The sequence below is a fragment of the Rhinatrema bivittatum genome, chromosome 3 (genome assembly GCF_901001135.1).
Source record: "Rhinatrema bivittatum chromosome 3, aRhiBiv1.1, whole genome shotgun sequence".
Classification (NCBI taxonomy): Eukaryota; Metazoa; Chordata; class Amphibia; order Gymnophiona; family Rhinatrematidae; genus Rhinatrema; species Rhinatrema bivittatum.
The window spans coordinates 121,200,562-121,209,956 of record NC_042617.1 but is presented as its reverse complement, the minus strand read 5'-3'; the positions used below and the strand labels follow the sequence as shown (position 1 = coordinate 121,209,956).

The window sequence follows — 9,395 nt, the reverse complement described above, 5'->3', positions numbered from 1 at the left end:
CTTTGCTAAAATGGAGGAGTACCTCAAGGAGTTGTTAGCTGGATGGGAAAAATCTAGTGGTATCACACCACTAGAAGGCTGTCAACTGTGAAATGAGTAGCCTAGTGCCAGGGGAGTCAAATCTAGGCCACTGATAATAGAGGAGCTTTCACCTAGGCCAGCCACCTTCCCTTTGGGTTGAACCCTCTGGTACTGGTGGCTGATGAGGAATGAAATGCGGGGTTGGACCCTGGCATGAGCAGGGAGTGAGAGGCTTGAAGCAGGGCTATGAACATTAACAAACCAGGAAGAAAGGAGGGAGAATAAGCAGGAGTGCTGAATGCAGAATCTAAATGTGAACTAGTTTTTCAGATGTGGGAATGGAGCTAGAGTACAAGGGCCGAAAGGTGAGACCAAGCTCTGGCAACTGACAGTGGACCCTGCCTCAGTATAAGTACAGGTCTGTAAAGAAAACAAGATGGCTGCCAGGGGGAAGTGGGGGATGGTGTGTACAAATATTGGCTAGATAGCCCAAAGCATCTCACAGCGCCACATGCAGACTGGAGGAGAATCTGTGGCATTAGAGTAGGAAAACCCTTATTTTGTGGTCTCCATTTTGTAGGTCAGTTATACAGAGAGTTATACTGTGGAACAAATATTTTGCAAAGCTTAGCAAGTCTGTTATTTACTATAAGTTGCTAAAGTCTTATGATAAGATGTGGAAGATGTGGTTATTTTGGATCTGTACCTGGACTCTTAGTTACAATGAATATTGTAGTGCTTGGCAGTTTTCTATAATGAAAAACATCATGAGGTATTGCATTACTATTGCAACAGACATCCCAGCATGAGATGGCTCTCAAAAAGGAGGACCTAAGGGCACATTGCCTTAAAGCATGAAATGTCTGACAAAATATATGATGGAGGGAAAAGGGTGTTGCTTTAGCATTAGGACATAGGTATATGGGGTAATAAGTGATTGGGGCAGATTTTAAATCAGATCCGTGATTGGACCAACTGTATGGTAATAAATTAAAGGATTAATGAAAGGAAACTTGTAATCAAGGAATAATGCATTGATTGGTCATATAATCTTTTAATGAGAAATGAGAAATATATTAGGTCCTGTCTGAATGTAAAGGCAGAGCAACTTGCCATTGCATTGTAACTTGATCTATTTTTTTCTCTGAAGAAGACAAAAGAGAAAGTGGTGGTTTCTGATTAGAATAACTTTTATTACTAAATAAGTTAACAAAAACAGTTGCTCGGTGGAGATAAAAAGTAAATTCAGGGTCCTTTGACAGCTGCTATTAAGCTGCTGGGGTCTTTTTAGACCAGAAATCCTACAAATCCAGCAATGGATCTTTACAAGGGGAAGTGAGCAAAACTAAAAGGAGATAATATAAGAGCAACTAATCCTTTTGTTAGGAAAGTAAATTTAAAAAAAGAGGAAATAGATGTCACTATAGTTTTCTAAAGGAGTAGTTAAATAAATAAAGAGGAAGATAGATGAAAATATCTAGAAAAGCTAATAGAAGCTAGGAAAGTGGTCAGGAATGCAAAAATTAAAATAGAAGAAAAAATATTGAATATGGTAAAACAGGAAAACAAGACTTTTAAAAAATGTTAGAGATAGAAGGCAATGCAAAAGTGGCAATGTGAGATTCAGAGGTGAACAGGAGGTCAGGGGCAATTCTATTATGAAGCAGAGAGAGGTGGCGGCCTCAGATAGAAACATTTGGAGGTGGCAAAAAGTGCCTTTCAAAACTCTCCATCCGCAGTCCTCTCACTCTGCCTTCAGGCGCATCAATGGTGCAGTGCTGCTGACAAAGCTGCGGGTCCTTTCCCCACCCCTGAGGGAAGGAAGAAAGAATCAGGCGGATGCAATATCGACGTGCAGAAAATGACTGAGCACCCGATCTCCTAACACGCACTGATTGACCTCTCCAGGGCACCCAATTTAATATTTAAATTGGCTGCCGCAGTAAAAAGGAGGCAGTAGAGGAAATTGTGCGCCCCTAGTGCCTCCTCGGCAGCGGGCAACCAGGTGGCTGTCAGCGGTTTAGGAAAATGGATGCTCAATTTTACAAGCATCTGTTTTCTTAACCTGCGCATAGCCACAGGTTAGGAAAATGGATGCTCGTTAAATGAGCATCCCCTTTTCCTAAACTGACTTCCAACATACTTTTTTTTTTTTTAATGTTCTCCTCCTTTTTCTTCCTCCGACTTAATATCGCCATGATATTAAGTTGGAGGCAGAACAGAAAAGCAGTATTGGGCCGCCGAGGCAGGAGTTAATTTTGGAGAATAAAAATGTGTGTGTCAGGTGCAGATTTTTTTTTTGCATCGGGGGAGAATAGCTAATAGCCTCATCAACTTGAATTTACATGTGATCAGCGCTATTAATTTTGTGGGGGGTTGGACGTACGTTTCGGATGCGCTAATCCTCTTATAGCATAAGGGGGTGTGAATGCACATCCGAAACATGCGTCCAACCATTGGTTAACCAGTGCACTCGGCTGAGCGCACTGTATGCATCGATCTGAAAGAACGGTAGTGCAGGGATTGGTAGGCCAGTCAGGAGGATCGCCTGGTTTGTGTTTGTTGTTGTGGCCCTATACCCGTGGAGCAGCTTTGACCAACATCAGGCTCCACAGCATCTTCTATCACAGTGGGAGCCTTCATCAAGGCTCTCTGCTCACTCTGCCTTCTCTCTCTCTCTCTTTTTTTTTTTACTGGCAGCAGTGGCAGCATTAACAGCAGCAGTGGCTTCATGCACCTGTCACCACTGCTCTGCTTAGGTATCTCTTTCCCAACATTACCGCCTTCCTGGCTTCTCCCCTCACATGCTTCTGCCGGCATTTTCATGAGCGACATAATGGAAGGATTGTTTGGAAAGGTTTGCCTTTTTGCCGATAGTACCAAAATTTGCAACAAGGCAGACATCCAGGAAGATGTGGAAAACATAAGGAGAGATCTAACAAACCTCACTGAATGGTCTAGGTTCTGTCAGCTAAGATTTAATGCTAAAAAATGCAAAATAATGCATTTAGGATGTAAAAAACAAGGAAGAGGTACAATATTGGAAGTGAAATTCTTCTAAGCACCAAAGAAGAGTGGTATCTAGAGGTGATTGTATCTGATGGTCTTTAGGTGGCCAAACAGGTGGATAATGCAATGGCAAATGCCAGAAAGATGCTTAATTGCATAGGGAAAGGAATGATCTGCAGAAAAAGGGATGTGATATTGCCCTGTATAGGTCCCTGGTGAGACCTTATTTGGAATACTGTTTACAATTCTGGAGCCTGCACCTTCAAAATAGTTGTTAACTTATCTCTTGTTTTTGGAGAGACAGGATTGAGGATTTAAGAACTTGCTATCTTATGTTGTTTCTCTTTTTTTCAACTACACAAAAACATGATACTTCTGAGATAGGATAAGTAGCAACAGTAGCATTAGCCTTACCCCAGTCCTCTTGCTATCCCCTCAGCCTACCAGAAAGTGCCAGCGGATATGGTTTTATTTCTGTATATTTTGGGCCTGATTTTTAAAAGCATTTACTTGAGTAAAACTGGGCTTTATTCGAGTAAATGCACTTTACACGAGTAAGTGGGTTTTTGAAAATTGCTACAATATATGCCATTGAATTGTCCATAGGATTTACTCACATAAATGCACTTTATGTGAGTAAATAGCGTTTGAAATTTGCTACGTTAATAGTTACATTTATGCGCATAACTCCTTTTGAAAATTACCCCCTTTATGTTCTATATATAAAACTAGTATTCTTGTTACATTTCTAGTATGGTGTCAGTTGATGTATGAACTGTTATGTGCTGTTATGCATATGTACTGGAAAGTCTGCATGTGAATTTGTAAATAGAGATGTTATGTGGTGTGAAAGAGAGGTGTGTATGGAATATGGATACAGTAGATTGTGTACTAGAGATGAATATTATGAGTAGTCAGTATGGGTGAGTCATGTTTGCTATTATGACTGAGTAGCATGAAAGTATTGTATGTATGTTACAATATTTCTATAGTTCTGGATATATATAGGCAAATGGAACAGTGCTGTGTATTGCAGAAAATGAGAGTTGAATATATGTAGAAGGATTTGCATGTGTGCAGAAAGTGGATGGAGCGCAAATATGAGTGTGTGAGGTGTGACAGAATGAGAGATGATATTGAGTTGAGTTAGAAAGAAAATGAAGCTTAGATTGGGATATGAGAAATGATAGTTTATTTATTTATTTAACATTCTTAAATGCTACCACATTACTACAGCTCTGAATGGCTCACAAAGTAAAACATACATAAAAATCTGTAACATAAAATGACAGACTAAAAACATAAATACAAAGGAATAAAACAAAAACAATATAAAATAGCCTTGGCACAAAGCTCTCTGTACTTAAATGTCAGAAAATCCAAAATTAAATAAGAAGGTTTCAACATTTTCTTAAAAGTCTTGACACAAATGGTCAATCGTAGAGTCTGAAAGTGAATTCCATAGCTCAGGTGCACTGATGGCACATCAAGAAGGCCGCTTTGAGAGGACCTACGCGACCAAGATTGCTGTCTAAGCCTATGTAAGTGTTTATTAAAAGATAAATACTGTAATCTTTGGCAGAAATGTGTTACTGGCCATTTAAAAGTAGCTATTGCATGGGGAGCATCTGTCAGCCTGTTAAAAGTTTTTGGTGTTAAATGATAGGAAAACAAATAGGAAAGAACCTTCGTTTTTCACTCTATTTTCTCCAAAGGCTAAAACAGTATTAGAAATGTCAAATGCACTCTCATAGAAAGTTATGAGAATTGACAGAATGCGACAGAACTTCAGTCAAGAAAATTGTTTTGTCCATATGTAAGCTCCATTGAGCAGGGGCTCTCTCTTTTATGTAGCTGTACAGTACTGTGTATACCTAGCAGCACAATAGAGAAATTAAAGGAGTAGTTGTCTAGAATTATACTAGTCTTGAACAGGACCATATATTCATTATTCGGGTCTAAGGAGTGAAGAAGGCACCTATGTATTTGGCCAAATAGGTATTTGAAAGCATATATGTGGGTGGAATGGAGGGCATTAATAGCACATCTAATTTGCTTTTCCTACTGTGTGTTCCAAATCTCTTAATTTCAGGCGATAATAAATGTTTTTGACAAATATCTATCAAATATTTTATTTATTTATTTATTTATTTATTTAGAATTTTTATATACAGACATTCTTGAAAAAAAATATCAAATCATATCGGTTTCCATTGTAACAGAACAATCGCTGCTATGGCGTTACATTGAAACAAGTCGTCAGATAACAAATAACACTATAAGTAGGACAAGTCGTCAAAAAAACAAATAACAAATATAAACAGAGCAGCAAAACAGTGGTAATAGGCGTTACATTTTCTTTCATGATAGCTGATATTTAGCAAAACCTGAATATTTTTTTCCTCTTCAAAATGAGCTTGGGTGTATAAATCCTCCTGAGACACACATAACTGCAGAGGGCTAATTTAAAGCTTTACATAATAGTTATACTTAGATGTAAACCAAGCAGTGTCTTTTCCCCCCAACACATGTTCCAATGCATAATCTATGGCTATAGGAAAAGTCTAATTTTTGTGAGATTTTGATGGCATATTTTGAATTGGGCAGCATTATGCTTCCTGCTTTAATGCACAATAAGGAATTCTATGTTGGTAGATTGCACAATTTGGGGATGGAGATATAGATGCAGCAACCTATCAAAATACAAGTTAAAGTTAGTGCTAAACATTTTTTGTTACATGACTGCTAATTTTGTACTTTTTCAAGGAAGGTACAGATTTAGAAAAACAATTGAAAGCAGAAACAAAAAAGCAGAGACTTATTTTATATGGATTAAATGACGTCTTTTATTTACAAATGAACTTGGCTACTAAATTTTCAAGGCATACTGTATTTCCAGAGAAAAATATACATAAAACGTCAACATACATTCAATTCGTTTTTCAGATAGATAATTCCAGTGCAGGGTTTAACTTCATTGTTTGTTATCCCCTTGACCAATATCTCTAGCTCTGCCTCAGGGCACTTGGCTTTGCACTTTCTTGGTTGTTTATGGCTAGGCTATGCTTCTGAGGCCACAATTTCTCAAAACTAGCTACATAAAAAAAAACCCTGCCACTACAGGCAGTATAGCAACTCAATTAAAAAAATGGTCTCAGCTGCTGCAGACCAGAAGTAGATGGGGGTTATAGAACAGGATCAGGTATGGTTCTTTAGGGTCATAAATATGCCTCTTTCACAAAGTTTAATTGTTTAAAGCACAGAACAAAATGGAATTAAAATGAAATGTTGAGCCTGAAAACAATAACAGCAGAATGTGGGTCTTATTGCTATTGTGGCTCCTTGGGTGAGAAAGCGTATGGATCCCTGGTTTATATAGCATCATGTATGGCCTTGTAAATTAAAGACAAAAAGAATATTACAATCGCACAGATTTAAACACCAATTTGTGAATATTTAAACAAAAACGTCTATGTAAATTAGCCTGATAAGATTTATCTGGCTAACTTACATGGGATATTCAGCAGCATGGCTCTGCCGCTGAATATCCCTGCATTTGCTGCTACTTAGCCGGATAAATTAAATCTGGTTGTTAGACTTGCTCTATGGAAGGTCTAACTTATCTGATTAACTTAACTGGCAAATATGAATATCATTACTTATCCGGCTAACTAGGGAGGGGAGGTCATTTTCTAAAGTCCCTTTTTGTGTGCGATGGCTAAATCGGGGCGGAGTCGGGGTGGAGTCCGCACCGGAAGGGGAGGAGTCAGGGTGGCATCGGGGCGGACTCCGCAACAACTTTGCTGATGGCGAAAAGGTAGGACACCTTATTGCTGCCAGTAGCGCGCTACTAGCACCATCTTTCATGGTGGCGCTATTGGGTGCGAAAGCAGGCAGCAATAGCACTGAGGAGGTGCGATCGCTGCCGGCTTTCGCAGGCCCGCCCCCACTTCGCCCCCCAGATTTTCTAAGGTCTGTGACCTTAGAAAATCCAGGCCTAGGTGATGCATCAAGCTGCGGTAGTGCTCTAACATGCAATAAACAGCATATATTGCATAATGCGGCACTACTGTGATGATATTGCATGATATACACAATAATATGCATGGCCCCACCCAAATTGCCTTCTTATTACAATGACCATCTTTGCAATCGATTTGCTTGCATGAATGATGCAAATGCATGCAAAGGTGGTCATTAATTTGCAATTTAATGCTAATAATTTATCGTGGCTGACTGAGAAAGTGGTCAGCTACAATAAAATAACAGCACCTCCTGGGAAACTGTTAAGTGTGACAGGGGCACAGTCAGGTCAGTGCCATTTTGAAAAATTGCGTCGACCACGTGGGGTGCTAGAAGGGACCCGGTCCCAACAAGGGACTGTTGGCTTTTTAAAAAGTTTCAGGGGGCGTGACAGAAGGTAGCTGAGGGTGCTGGAAGGGTACACTATACTCTAATGACTTTAGATAACTATTGGGGTGAACCCCCAATTGACTTTAATGTTCAGCTTTGGGGGGGTGGCATCGCCAAATGTGTGAATCTTAAACTTTTTTCTTTCTCTTTGAGGAATCAGGGCATCACTCCTGACCCCCACTCAAATTATCTTTCAGCTGTGGCTTTTGTATTTTTTTTTAGGTTGCGGCCCTTTAAGATGATGACAGTCTCTTGAGATTGAGGCCACCATTGCACCTAAAGGGGTGCTTGCCATGTTCTTTTGTCCTGAGATGTTTGGCTGTGATGCAACATTTTTTTCGAGAGGAAGGGTCCCACTTATGCAGCAACACCCCCCCTCCCTACAATAGTGGGACCCCTCCCACGAAAAAAGATTGCAGCTTAGTGGCTGTAGGCCTAAGTTAGCTGGATAAGTAGTGCCACTCCGATCTGCCAATTAGATTTCTAGATAAATACTTAGTCGGATAAGTGCCTTATCAGGCTAAGTGGCAACTGCTGATCGGCTGCGAAGTTGCTACTTGTCCAGCTAAGTTGTGCTGAATATCAGGCTCCAAGATGTTTCAATTAAACAGGTCAAATTTTCACATAACACAAAACTTAAAACTGGTTGCAGCACAATCTTAGCCCACATTCACAGTTGTATGCATTGTTTGTGTCACATAAAGTCTGAAGCATGGCAGGTTTTCAGTCAATTCTGGTGTGTGCCAAGATCTGTGGACACTGGAGTCCAGCAGCGTAATTATACACATAAAATAATGCGAGCAGTCTAAAAAATTACTCTTTGGGGAAAATTATAGCTTAAAGTTATAGATTTCACTTCTAGTTACATAAAAATATATAAGTGCATTAAAAAATAATTTCACAAACAAGCAGTGTAGAAAAAATTCCCATGACTGTAGGCACAAATGAAAATGTCCATATGCTTATCAAACAGATAGACTTTACTTTGTTCCAATACATTTTCACTTCTTTTCCCACTTTCTTTGTATTAACAGTTTTGCTTGAACACAAAGCTATTCCTTAATTTTGTTATACTAAACCGAAGTGAATCACCTTAAGAGATCCATTTCCTCCAGGGTCCTGGAAAATAATGAAAAAGACAAATCAGATAATGCAAAAAACAGCTAAAAGTGGCCACATCCCTAACAGGAGAAAGGCAAGGGCCCCCTACCCAAGCCGAACCAGAAGCAGCATAGAGGTTGGAGAGGGACCCAGCCACATACCATTCCACTATAGGATCTCGGTTCCTGCAAGAATAGTTTGTGTTGTGTTAAGTATGCCTATGAATGATAGTTTTGTGTATATGATGAGAAGGAGAGATTTAAGAGAAAGGTGTGAAGTAGTTTGTGCTATACAGATATGACAATAAGTTATAGTACTTCATGGTGATATGAGCTGTCAATGGGACCGAGTTCTGCTTGTTAGCAGTGTACCATAGTAGTAGTGGATTATATCTTAATTTCACCACAATGTTCCCTCTTAATATTTTGAGGGCTGTGTGTGCAATGTAGGATACAAATTTGGAGGCAGTGGTCTTTCCTTTGCTTGTGCATGCTGTTTCCTGCGTGCACTTGTTTCACGACCTGTGTGCATTCGCACATGCGCACAGTTTACAGGGAACATTGCTTAGGATCTATAGTCCCATGAATGAGTGAGATATGTCTTAGTAACTGGGAGATGTGTATATAAAAAAGGGTCTGTATGCATGTACATAGAAAGTATACAGAGTGCATGTGTGGCGTGTGCCTAAATGATTATGCAACAGCAGGGGTATACAAGAATAAATTTGTCAAAGGAAAGAAAGAAAAGTGGCTTAGGATAGAGTCAATCTTGTCTATGCTGATGTAAGCTAAAGTAATTTTTTTATAACTCTTAATTTAAAGACACATATACAACATCAAAGATTACAAAGC

General features: G+C 39.4%; 1 protein-coding gene across 1 annotated transcript in view; it reads right to left on the bottom strand.

Annotated features, from left to right (window-relative positions):
- Nucleotides 1-5,244: 5,244 nt before the first annotated feature.
- The window catches only part of WDPCP (WD repeat containing planar cell polarity effector), a 714,814-nt gene continuing 710,663 nt past the window's right edge, over nucleotides 5,245-9,395 (bottom strand). The window contains exon 18 of the mRNA XM_029593664.1: nucleotides 5,245-8,562. The gene's annotated coding sequence lies outside the window, so the exon portion shown is untranslated. The remainder of the gene's footprint in view (nucleotides 8,563-9,395) is intronic.